This window comes from Zea mays, chromosome 10, assembly GCF_902167145.1.
Source record: "Zea mays cultivar B73 chromosome 10, Zm-B73-REFERENCE-NAM-5.0, whole genome shotgun sequence".
Lineage (NCBI taxonomy): Eukaryota > Viridiplantae > Streptophyta > Magnoliopsida > Poales > Poaceae > Zea > Zea mays.
In genome coordinates this window covers 90,191,049-90,204,196 of record NC_050105.1, presented here as the reverse complement: position 1 = coordinate 90,204,196, position 13,148 = coordinate 90,191,049, and positions in this window count along the sequence as shown.

Genomic DNA, 13,148 nt, shown 5'->3' with positions numbered 1-13,148 from the left:
AGGTCGAGGCCACGGTCATCCCGGCGCCAACATGAGATGTCGGCGTCTGTGCGCTCACCCTCAGTAAGGGCGCACAGACCAACGACCTCTGGGCCGAGCTCAACCGCAGGCGTGCGGGAGAGGACGCCCGAGTCTCTTTAGAGAGGGCGCGCGAGCGCCACCAAAACATCGAGGGTCGCAACCTCGATCAAGACTTCGTTGCGGTAGCACCGCAGGCCCCAATCGGCACCCGGTCCCAAGCGGGTGTCCCCCTGGCTGGCGTGGGCTGCGTCGCTCTCGCGGATCATCTCCGCGCAGCATCATGGCCACCCAAGTTCCGGTCGCACCTACCGGAAAAGTACGACGGAACGTCAAACCCGTCGGAATTCCTGCAGCTGTACATCACCGCTATCACAGCAGCAGGTGGAAACATCGCTGTGATGGCGACATATTTTCATGTCGCCTTGTCTGGACCTGCCCGGACTTGGCTCATGAACCTCGCCCCAGGATCAATCTACTCCTGGGAAGAGCTCTGCGCATGGTTCGTTGCGAACTTCGCTAGCGCCTACCAGCAGCACGGTGTGGAAGCCCACCTCCACGCGGTAAGGCAGGAGCCTGGGGAGACTCTCCGGACGTTCATCTCCTGCTTCACCAAGGTGCGAGGTACTATACCTCGCATTTCCGAAGCTTCCATCATCACGGCCTTCCGCCAGGGAGTACGTGATGAGAAAATGTTGGAGAAGTTGGCCACGCATGACGTGGAGACTGTCCCCACACTCTTTGCTCTGGCCGACAAATGCGCTAGAGCCACCGAGGGCTGTGCATGGCACTCGGCCCCACAAACCGGGGCTGCCCAGTCGGGTGGCTCGGGTACCGTCCCCCGGGACGGTAGGAAGAAAAAGAAGAAGGACCGCGACTACCAGAAGCCGCGGTCCACCGCTCTAGTCGTTGCAGCCGCGACCGGGGGCCGGGGCGACCGCAACAAATGCCCACGACCACAGAGGGGTAATAGCGGCTCATGCCCTATGCACCCCAACGGTCGCCACAGCGCCACAGAGTGTCACGAGATCATTGACCTCGCGAAACGCGTCAGCAAGCGGCGCGAGCAGTCTTCCAAGGATGGCTCCCCACTTCGTTGCCGACCTGGCAAAGAAAAGGTCGACGATGGCGAGGTGGCCGCGGCTGAACGGGACCTCGTGTATCAGTCACCCGAGGGGGACCTGAAGGATGTCTTCGCCGGAGGCTCCCACTCCGGTGGTGACAACTAGGTGGACCCCCGGAGGGACCCCGAACTCCCCGGTCTACGGGGCCGAAGCCTGCCTTCCCCCGGAAACCCTTCTGGACTCCCCACGGGTCCAGACTTCTGACAAGTCCATGCAGAAATGGCTACAACACGAGGACGAGGACTCCCTCATCAAACGCAGATGGGAACCCAGGGTCGGGACTTAGTCCTACGGCAAGTACCAAACCAAGAAGGGCTCTGCAACTCTCCCCCAGCTGGAAAGGACCCTTTAAGGTGACGGGAATACGCTGACCCGGGGGTGACTATCTTTCAATGGCTGAAGGAGTACCTCTTCCTGGCAACTGGAGCATCTCTGTAAGTTCTATCCATAGGAGCAAGTCTGAGGGGTCGAGTTTTTCTCCCTTTTGTAACTAGGTAACGCATACGTGTACGCCAACCCGGTGAGGTCTGCCCTCATAAGCCCGGCCTGTTGGTCTGCACCCATGCATGACAAGTTATAAAGAAAAGATCTACCCCCTCAGATGTGCCTCTATGATAGTTTATCCTACTGCTCCATGGTCTTACCTTGCAGATTTTCAGATATTATTTTATCTAACCCACCCAAACAGTTCCCTTTCCATCAGACATAATGACATCCGAATTGAACAGCCAGGCTTGCAGTTTAGGACCTCTTTGCGAAAGCAGGAGGGACCGACAGCCTGGGGCCGGTTCTAAAGAACGGAAGCCCGTTCCATGGGGTGGTCAGGAGCCTGTGTGGCCGCTTAGCCTGGTCTCGTACCCGAAAGCCTGCACACTCCACCACTCCATGACGGGTACCCTAGTATTTGGAGCTATAAGTCCTGTGGGTCCGGCAACCTGGGGTCCGGAACTAGAGAATGGACACTTGTCTCCTGGGGTGGTCCAGAGCCCGTGTAGCCGCTCAGCCTGGTTCCGTACCGTGGGCCTACACGCTCCACCACTCTGCAACGGGTGTCCTAGTACCAAGAACCACCATCTAGGGGGTCCAGACACACAACTTGGCCTCCCAGACTAAACCCTGCAGGTCCCGAGCATGTATCAAAGGATGGCTAGTGTCAGATGGCGGGTCCTGTGGGTGTACTTGAAAGGGAAATAGGCTTACACCTTTTCCTAATTGATTTTGGTGGTTGAATTGCCCAACACAAATAATTAGACTAACTAGTTTGCTCTAGATTATAAGTTCTACAGGTGCCAAAGGTTCACAACAAACCAATAAAAAGACCAAGAAAGGATTCAAATAAAGAGAGCAAAAGACAACCGAAGTGTGCCCTGGTCTGACGCACCGGACTGTCCGGTGTGCCACCGGACAGTGTCTGGTGCACCAGGGAACCAAACTCCAAACTGCTCACCTTCGGGAATTCTGGAAGACGCTCCGCTATAATTCACCGAACTGTCCGGTGTAGCACCGGACTATCCGGTGCACCAGCGGAGCAACGGCTACTTCGCGCCAACGGTCGTCTGCAGAGAGCAGTTAATGCGCTACAATGCGCGCAGAAGTCAGAGCAGAGCCAGAAGGCGCACCGGACAGTCTACAGGACCTGTCCGGTGACCCAGATGTCAGAAGCTCCAACGGTCAGAATCCAACGGCCGGGTGACGTGGCTGGCGCACCAGACTGTCCGGTGCGCCATGCGACAGAAGCCCTCACCAACGGTTCTTTTGGTGGTTGGGGCTATAAATACCCCCAACCACCACACTTTAATGCATCCAAGTTTTCAGCCTTCAAACACCTTACAAGAGCTATAGCATTCAATACAAGACACAATCAAAGAGATCAAATCCTCTCCCAAGTCCAAAGATCCTTCCAATCAAATAGTGGCTAGTGAGAGAGAGACTTGTGTTCATTTGAGCTCTTGTGCTTGGATCGCTTTTCTTCTTCCTTTATTCTTGTGCTCAATTCACTTGTAATCAAAACAAGAGACACCAAGTTGTGGTGGTCCTTGTAGTGGACTTAGTGTCCCATTTGATTGAAGAGAAAGGCTCACTCGGTCTAGGTGACCGTTTGAGAGAGGGAAAGGGTTGAAAGAGACCCGGTCTTTGTGACCACCTCAACGGGGAGTAGGTTTGCAAGAACCGAACCTCGGTAAAACAAATCACTGTGTCATCCGCTCTTATTCGCTTGTGATTTGTTTTGCGTCCTCTCTTTTGGACTCGCATTCAATTCTAACGCTAACTCGGCTTGTAGTTGTGCTTATAGTTTGTAAATTTCAGATTCACCCTATTCACCCCCCTCTAGGCGACTTTCAATTGGTATCAAAGCCGGTGCTTCATTAGAGCCTAACCGCTCGAAGTGATGTCGGGAGAATCCGCCATGAGGGAGATCGGGACCGGCGACAAGTCCGCAAGCTCGGGAAGAACTCACTCAAGGGAGTCCGCCAACAAGCACAAGGAGGAATCCTCTTCCTCCATCAAGTTCGAACGGAAGGGTGGCAAGAAGAAGAAGATGAAGAAAGTGGTCTACTACGAGACCGACTCTTCGTCACCCTCCACCTCCGGCTCGGAATCGGCATCCGCCACTTCTAAGTGCCATGAGCGCAAGAAGTATAGTAAGATGCCCCTTCGCTATCCTCGTATTTCAAAACACACTCTATTACTTTCTGTTCCATTAGGCAAACCACCTATGCTTGAAGGTGAAGATTATTCTATGTGGAGTGATAAAATGAGGCATCACCTAACCTCACTCCACAAAAGCATATGAGATATTGTTGAGTATGGAGCGCAGGTACCAAAGAAGGGAGACAAGGATTACGACTCGGAGGAGGTCAAACAAATCCAACACTTCAACTCCCAAGCCACTACTATACTCCTCGCCTCTCTAAGTTGAGAGGAGTATAATAAGGTGCAAGGGTTGAAGAGCGCAAAGGAAATTTGGGACGTGCTCAAGACCGCACACGAAGGAGACGAGGTGACCAAGATCACCAAGCGGGAGACGATCGAGGGGGAGCTTGGTCGCTTCATGCTTCACCAAGGGGAGGAGCCACAAGCAATGTACAACCGGCTCAAGACCTTGGTGAACCAAGTGCGCAACCTCGGGAGCACCAAATGGGATGACCATGAAATGGTCAAGGTTATTCTTAGATCACTCGTTTTCCTTAACCCTACGCAAGTTCAATTAATTCATGGTGATCCTAGATACACACTAATGTCTCCCGAGGAAGTGATAGGAAAATTTGTGAGCTTTGAATTAATGATCAAAGGCTCCAAGAAAATCATCGAGCAAGGCGCCTCCTCCACACCCGATGTGCAACCCATGGCATTCAAGGCAACGGGGGAGAAGAAAGAAGACTCTACACCGAGTAGAGTCCCCATCGACGCCTCCAAGCTCGACAATGAGGAGATGGCGCTCATCATCAAGAGCTTCCACCAAATCCTCAAGCAAAGGAGGGGGAAGGACTACAAGCCCCGCTCCAAGAAAGTTTGCTACAAGTGTGGTAAGCCCGGTCATTTCATTGCTAAATGTCCATTATCAAGTGATAGTGACAGGGGCGACGACAAGAAGGAAAAGAGAAGAGATACTACAAGAAGAAAGGCGGCGATGCCCATGTTTGCCGGGAGTGGGACTCCGACGAGAGCTCCACCGACTCCTCCTCCGACGAGGACGCCGCAAACATCGCCGTCACCAAGGGACTTCTCTTCCCCAACGTCGGCCACAAGTGCCTCATGGCAAAGGACGGCACGAAGAAGAAGGTAAAATCAAGATCCTCCACTAAGTATGCAAACTCTAGTGATGAGGATAATTCTAGTGATGATGAGGATAACTTGCTCACTCTTTTTGCCAATCTTAACATGCAACAAAAGGATAAATTAAATGAATTAATTAGTGCTATTCATGAGAAGGATGAACTCTTGGATAGCCAAGAGGACTTTCTTATTAAAGAAAACAAAAAACATGTTAAGACTAAAAATGCTTATGCTCTAGAGGTAGAAAAATGTGAAAAATTAACTAGTGAGCTAAGCACTTGCCATGATGTTATTTCCAACCTTAGAAATGAGAATGCTAAATTAATTGCTAAGGTTGAGAATTTAAATGTTTGTGATGATTCTCTTGTTAGTCTTAGGAATGATAATGCTAGTTTGATTACTAAGATTGACAAGTTAAATGCATCACTATCTAGCCTTAAAATTGAGAATGAAAAATTGATTGCTAAGGCTAAAGATTTAAATGTTTGCAATGTTTCCATTTCCAATCTTAGAGATAAAAATGCCATATTACATGCTAAGATTGTTGAATTGAATTCTTGCAAACCCTCTACATCTACAGTTGAGCATGTTACTATTTGCACTAGATGTAGAGACATTAATGTTGATGCTATTCATGATCACCTAGCCTTAATTAAGAAACAAAATGATCACATAGCTCAACTTAGTGCTAAGATTGATGAGCATGAGTTAGAAAATGAAAATTTTAAATTTGCTCGTAGTATGCTCTATAGTGGGAGACGCCCTGGCATTAAGGATGGCATTGACTTTCAACAGGGAGGCAATGTCAAACTCAATGCCCCTCCTAAAAGATTATCTAACTTTGTTAAGGGCAAGGCTCCCATGCCTCAGGATAACGAGGGTTACATTTTGTACCCTGCCGGTTATCTCGAGCACAAAATTAGGAGAATTCACTCTAGAAAGTCTCACTCTGGCTCTAATCATGCTTTTATGTATAAGAGTGAGGCATCTAGTTCTAGGCAATCAACCCGTGCTAAATTGCCTAAGAAGAAAACTCCTATTGCATCAAATGATCATAACATTTCATTCAAGACTTTTGATGCATCTTATGTGCTAACTAACAAATCAGGCAAAGTAGTTGCCAAATATATTGGGGGCAAACACAAGGGGTCAAAGACTTATGTTTGGGTACCCAGGGTGCTTGTTTCTAATGTCAAAGGACCCAAGACCGTTTGGGTACCTAAGAACAAGGCCTAAATTTGTTTTGTAGGTTTATGCATCCGGGGGCTCAAGTTGGATCATCGATAGCGGGTGCACAAACCACATGACAGGGGAGAAGAAGATGTTCTCCTCCTATGAGAAAAACCAAGATCCCCAACGAGCTATCACATTCGGGGATGGAAATCAAGGTTTGGTCAAAGGATTGGGTAAAATCGCTATATCTCCCGACCATCTATTTCCAATGTTTTTCTTGTAGATTCTTTAGATTACAATTTGCTTTCTGTTTCTCAATTATGTAAAATGGGCTACAACTGTCTTTTTACGGATATAGGTGTTACTGTCTTTAGAAGAAGTGATGATTCAGTAGCATTTAAGGGAGTGTTAGAGGGTCAGTTATACTTGGTAGATTTTGATAGAGCTGAACTCGACACTTGCTTAATTGCTAAGACTAACGTGGGTTGGCTCTGGCACCGCCGACTAGCCCATGTTGGGAAGAAGAATCTTCATAAGCTTCTAAAGAGAGAGCACATTTTGGGACTAACAAATGTTCATTTTGAGAAAGACAAGGTTTGTAGCGCATGTCAAGCAGGGAAGCAAGTTGGTGTTCATCATCCACACAAGAACATCATGACAACCGACAGGCCGCTTGAGCTACTCCACATGGACCTATTCGACCCGATCTTACATAAGCATCGGCGGGAGTAAGTATTGTCTTGTAATTGTGGATGATTATTCTCGCTTCACTTGGGTGTTCTTTTTTCAGGAAAAATCTCAAACCCAAGAGACTTTAAAGGGATTCTTGAGATAGGCTCAAAACGAGTTCGGCTTAAGGATCAAAAAGATTAGAAGCGATAACGGGACGGAGTTTAAGAACTCACAAATCAAAGGCTTTCTTGAGGAGGAGGGCATCAAGCATGAGTTCTCTTCTCCCTACACGCCAGAGCAAAATGGTGTAGTGGAAAGGAAGAATAGAACTCTATTGGACATGGCAAGAACCATGTTTGATGAGTACAAGACTTCAGATCGGTTTTGGGCCGAGGCGGTCAACACCGCTTGCTACGCCATCAACCGGTTATATCTTCACTGAATCCCCAAGAAGACATTGTATGAACTCCTAACCGGTAAAAAGCCCAATGTTTCATATTTTAGAGTCTTTGGTAGCAAATGCTTTATTCTTGTTAAAAGAGTTAGAAAATCTAAATTTGCTCCTAAGGCTGTAGAAGGCTTTTTACTAGGATATGATTCAAACACAAGGGCATATAGAGTCTTTAACAAGTCCTCTGGACTAGTTGAAGTTTCTTGTGACATTGTGTTTGATGAGACTAACGGCTCTCAAGTAGAGCAAGTTGATCTTGACGAGCTAGATGATGAAGAGGCTCCATGCGTCGCGCTAAGGAACATGTCCAATGGGGATGTGTGTCCCAAGGAATCCGAAGAGCCTCCACATGCACAAGATCAACCATCTTCCTCAATGCAAGCATCTCCACCAACTCAAGATGAGGATCAAGCTCAAGATGACGATGATGAAGATCAAGAAGAGCCACCTCAAGAGGAGGACAATGATCAAGGGGGAGATGCTAATGATCAAGCAAGGAAGATAATGAGTGTCCAAGACCGCCACACCCAAGAGTCCACCAAGCAATCCAACGAGATCACCCCGTGAACATCATCCTCGGCGACATTTATAAGGGGGTAACCACTCGATCTCGTATTGCTCATTTTTGTGAACATTACTCTTTTGTTTTCTTTATTGAGCCACACAGGGTAGAGGAAGCACTTCAAGATTCGGATTGGGTGTTGGCAATGCAAGAGGAACTCAACAACTTCACGAGGAATGAGGTATGACATTTAGTTCCACGTCCTAACCAAAATGTTGTTGGAACCAAGTGGGTCTTCCGCAACAAACAGGATGAGCATGGTATGGTGACAAGGAACAAAGCCCGACTTGTGGCCAAGGGATATTCACAAGTCGAAGGTTTGGATTTTGGTGAAACCTATGCACCCGTAGCTAGGCTTGAGTCAATTCGCATTTTACTTGCCTATGCTACTTACCATGGCTTTAAGCTTTACCAAATGGACGTGAAAAGTGCCTTCCTCAATGGACCAATCAAGGAAGAGGTCTATGTTGAGCAACCTCCCGGCTTTGAAGATAGTGAGTATCCTAACCATGTTTATAAACTCTCTAAGGCGTTTTATGGGCTCAAGCAAGCCCCAAGAGCATGGTATGAATGCCTAAGAGATTTTCTTATCGCTAATGGCTTCAAAGTCAGAAAAGCCGATCCTACTCTCTTTACAAAAACACTTGCAAATGATTTGTTTGTATGCCAAATTTATGTTGATGATATCATATTTGGGTCTACTAACGAATCTACATGTGAAGAGTTTAGTAGGATCATGACTCAAAAATTCGAGATGTCTATGATGGGGGAGTTGAAGTATTTTCTAGGATTTCAAGTCAAGCAACTCCAAGAAGGCACCTTCATTAGCCAAACAAAGTACATTCAAGACATTCTTGCAAAGTTTGGGATGAAGGATGCTAAGCCCATCAAGACACCCATGGGAACTAATGGGCATCTCGACCACGACACGGGAGGTAAATCCATAGATCAAAAGGTATACCGGTCGATGATAGGTTCTTTACTCTATTTATGTGCTTCATGACCGGATATTATGCTTTCCGTATGCATGTGTGCAAGATTCCAAGCCGATCCTAAGGAAGTTCACCTTAGGGCCGTAAAACGAATCTTGAGATATTTAGTTTATACTCCTAAGTTTGGCCTTTGGTACCCCAGGGGATCCACATTTGATTTAATTGGTTATTCCGATGCTGATTGGGCAGGGTGTAAAATTAATAGAAAGAGCACATCAGAGACTTGCCAGTTCTTGGGAAGATCTCTGGTGTCTTGGGCTTCAAAGAAGCAAAATTTTGTGGCTCTTTCTACCGCTGAAGCCGAGTATATTGCCGCAGGCCATTGTTGCGCGCAATTGCTTTGGATGAGGCAAACCCTCAGGGACTATGGTTACAAATTAACCAAAATTCCTCTTCTATGTGATAATGAGAGTGCAATCCGCATGGCGGATAATCCCGTTGAACATAGCCGCACTAAACACATAGCCATTCGGTATCACTTTTTAAGGGATCACCAACAAAAGGGGGATATCGAGATTGCTTATGTTAACACCAAAGAACAATTAGCCGATATCTTTACCAAGCCATTAGATGAGCAAACTTTTACCAAACTTAGGCATGAGCTAAATTTCTTGATTCTAGGAATTTTGATTGATAGTTTGCACACATAGCTCATTTCTATACCTTTGATCATATCTCTTTCATGTGCTATGACTAATATGGTTTCGAGTGCATTTCATGCTAAGTCATAGATTGAAAGGGAAATGGAGTCTTCGGCGAAGACAAGGCTTCCACTCCACTCCATCGAATTATTCATCCTTCGTCGTCGCTCCACATCGCTCTCCACTTTGGTATAATCCTCACTCATATGTTATTTACCATGGGGAGAGAAAGTCAAGGGCTTATATTTTACTCACAAGTATTCGTTTTTGGCGATTCATGCCAAAGGGGGAGAAAGTATTAGCCCAAAGCAAAAGGACCGCACCACCACCGATTTCAAAAAATTAGTCTTTCAACTTGCATTTAAAGAAGTGTTTTTCAAAATGGTATCTTATTTGTGATATAATTTCAAATTGGTATACCCTTGTCGGGGACCATAATTAGGGGTACCCTCAAGGCTCCTAATTCTCAGCTGGTAACCCCCATCAGCATAAAGCTGCAAAGGCCTGATGGGAGCGATAAAGTCAGGGATCAGTCCATTCGAGGGACTTGATCACGCCTCGCCCGAGCCTAGCCTCGGACAAGGGCAGCCGACCCCGGAGGATTTCCGTCTCGCCTGAGGCCCCCCTCCAGCGGCGAACATATTTCCGGCTCGCCCGAGGCCCTGTCTTCGCCAAGAAGCAACCCTGACCAAATCGCCGCGCCGACCGATCAAATCGCAGGAGCATTTAATGCAAAGGTGGCCTGACACCTTTATCCTGACGCGCGCCCCCAGCCGGCAGAGCCGAAGTGACCGCCGTCACTTTGCCGCTCCACTGACCGGCCTGACAGAAGGACAGCGCCGCCTGCGCCACTCCGACTACGGTGCCACTTGACAGAGTGAGACTGACAGGCAGTCAGGCCCGGCCGAAGGTGCCATAGGAAACTCCGCTCCGCCTGACCCAGGGCTCGGACTCGGGCTATGTACCGGAAGACGACGAACTCCGCTCTGCCTGACCCAGGGCTCGGACTCGGGCTCAGCCCCAGAAGACGGCGAACTCCGCTCCGCCCGACCCAGGGCTCGGACTCGGGCTAAAGTCCCGGAAGACGACGAACTCCGCTCCACCCGACCCAGGGCTCGGACTCGGGCTAAGTCCCGGAAGACGACGAACTCTGCTCCGCCCGACCCAGGGCTCGGACTCGGGCTCAGCCCCAGAAGACGACGAACTCCGCTTCGCCCGACCCCAGGGCACGGACTCCGCCCTGGCCTCAGCCGACGGCCTCCGCCTCGCCCGACCCAGGGGCTCGGACTCGACCTCGGCCACAGAAGACAGACTCGACCTCGGCTTCGGAGGAGCTTCCACATTGCCCAGCCTAGGGCACAGACTAGCCACGTCGACAGGAGGCGCCATCATCACCCTACCCCGAGCTGACTCGGGCCGCAGGGAACAAGACCGGCGTCCCATCTGGCTCGCTCCGCCAGATAGGCAATGATGGCACCTCGCATACTCTGTGACGACGGCGGCTCTCAACCCCCTTACGGAAGCAAGAGGACGTCAGCAAGGACTCAACCGCTCCGACAGCTGTCCCTCCGCCAGGCTCCATCGCTCCTCCGACGGCCACGACATCACACCAGCTGGGTGCCAAAATCTCTCCGGCTGCCACGACGGCATGTACTTAGGGCGCTAGCTCTCCTCCGCTAGACACGTAGCACTCTGCTATACCCCCCATTGTACACCTGGATCCTCTCCTTACGCCTATAAAAGGAAGGACCAGGGCCCTCTTAGAGAGGGTTGGCCACGCGGGGACGAGGACGAGACAGGCGCTCGCTTGAGGCCGCTCGCTCCCTCTCCCGCGTGGACGCTTGTAACCCCCTACTGCAAGCGCACCCGACCTGGGCGCGGGACGAACACGAAGGCCTCAGGATTCCCACCTCTCTCACGCCGGTCTCCGGCCGCCTCGCTTTCCCCCCTTCGCGCTCGCCCTCGCGCTCGACCCATCTGGGCTGGGGCACGCGACGACATTTACTCGTCGGCTCAGGGACCCCTCGGTCTCGAAACGCCGACAGTTGGCGCGCCAGGTAGGGGCCTGCTGCGTGTTGACGAACAGCTTCCCGTCAAGCTCCAGATGGGCAGCCTCCAGCAACCTCTCCAACCCGGGACGGTGCTCCGTTTCGGGAGTCTTGAGTTCATGTCCCTCGACGGCAGGTACGACATGATACTCATTCCACCGCCGGGCGACAGCGACAATGGCGGCCGACAGTCCGCCCGCCGGAGGCGGAATCGATGACGTCTTCTCCACGTGGTGGAAGAACAACCTTCGAGCTCATCCCGCCCTCTTCCCCGCCGAAGGAGGAGAAGGCGGGGCAACCAAGGCCAAGCAGGAGGCAGCGCCTCGTCGGCTGTCGAGCGAGTCGACAGCGCCGGCACCCCAACAGTGGGCGCGCCGGGTATCGACTTCGCGCTTGAGACGAAGACGAGTGCCGTCTCCCCGCGACACGCCAATTCCGAGCAAGCGGACGACGCCAGCACGCTCGCGAAAAGCTTGCTGGACGTCACCCTCGTACCTGAGACGACGGTGCATTCAGTCCCCGACGTGACTTCATCACCGCCCGTCGACCAAGAGGTACCGACCGATTCTCATCCCACACCATTTGGGTTCAGCCTCAACCCGCCTAGCGGCTTCGTTTTGGCGGGTGCTCTTGTAGAGGCGAGTCCAAACCCTGTGGGGTTTCGCATGCGGTCACCTTGGGACCGGCTGACGGACGTCTCGAGCTACGGGCCCTCCGGGTCCGAGGAAGACGACGAGCCCAGCTTCTGTTGGGTTTTCTTTGGACTTGGCAACCCCAGTGTCGTGCGGGACTTCATGACCGCATGTGACTACTGCCTCTCCGACTGTTCCGACGGTAGCCGTAGCCTCGGCGACGAGGACTGCGGCCCAAGTCGCGAATGCTTCCATGTCGATCTAGGGGGTCCCTCCGAAGGCAACCATCTCGGTATGCCGGAGGACGGTGATCTCCCTAGGCCGGTGCCTCGCGTTGACATCCCACGGGAGCTAGCTGTGGTCCCCGTTCAGGCGGGGGGCCATGACCCACAGCTCGAGCAAATCCGCGGGGTGCAGGCCAGGCTCAACGAGGGAGCAGGAGCGCTTGAGCCGATCCGCCGGGACGTCGGGCAGGCATGGGCGGGCCAGCCTCCGGCCGGAGAAATACGTCATCTACCCCAGGGCTTCCAGCACCGCATCGCCGACGACGTCAGGGTCAGGCCACCACCCGCATCTAGTGGGGTCGGCCAGAACCTGGCTGCAGCGGCAATGCTCCTCCGCGCGATGCCGGAGCCATCAACCACCGAGGGGCGGCGAATCCAGGGAGAGCTCAAGAATCTCCTGGAAGGCGCCGCGGTCCGACGGGCCGAGAGCTCCGCCTCCCGAAGGCAGGGGTACCCCTCGGAACCTCATGCTGCGACTTCCCGATTCATGCGGGAAGCCTCGGTCTACACCGGGCGCACGCGCAACACCGCGCCTGCGGCCCCGGGTCGCCTCGGCAACGAGCACCATCACCGCGATCGTCGGGCCCACCTCGACGAGAGGGTGCGCCGAGGCTACCACCCCAGGCGTGGGGGACGCTACGACAGCGGGGAGGATCGGAGTCCCTCGCCCGAACCACCCAGTCCGCAGGCCTTCAGCTGGGCCATCCGGCGGGCGCCGTTCCCGACCCGGTTCCGACCCCCGACTACTATCACAAAGTACTCGGGGGAGACAAG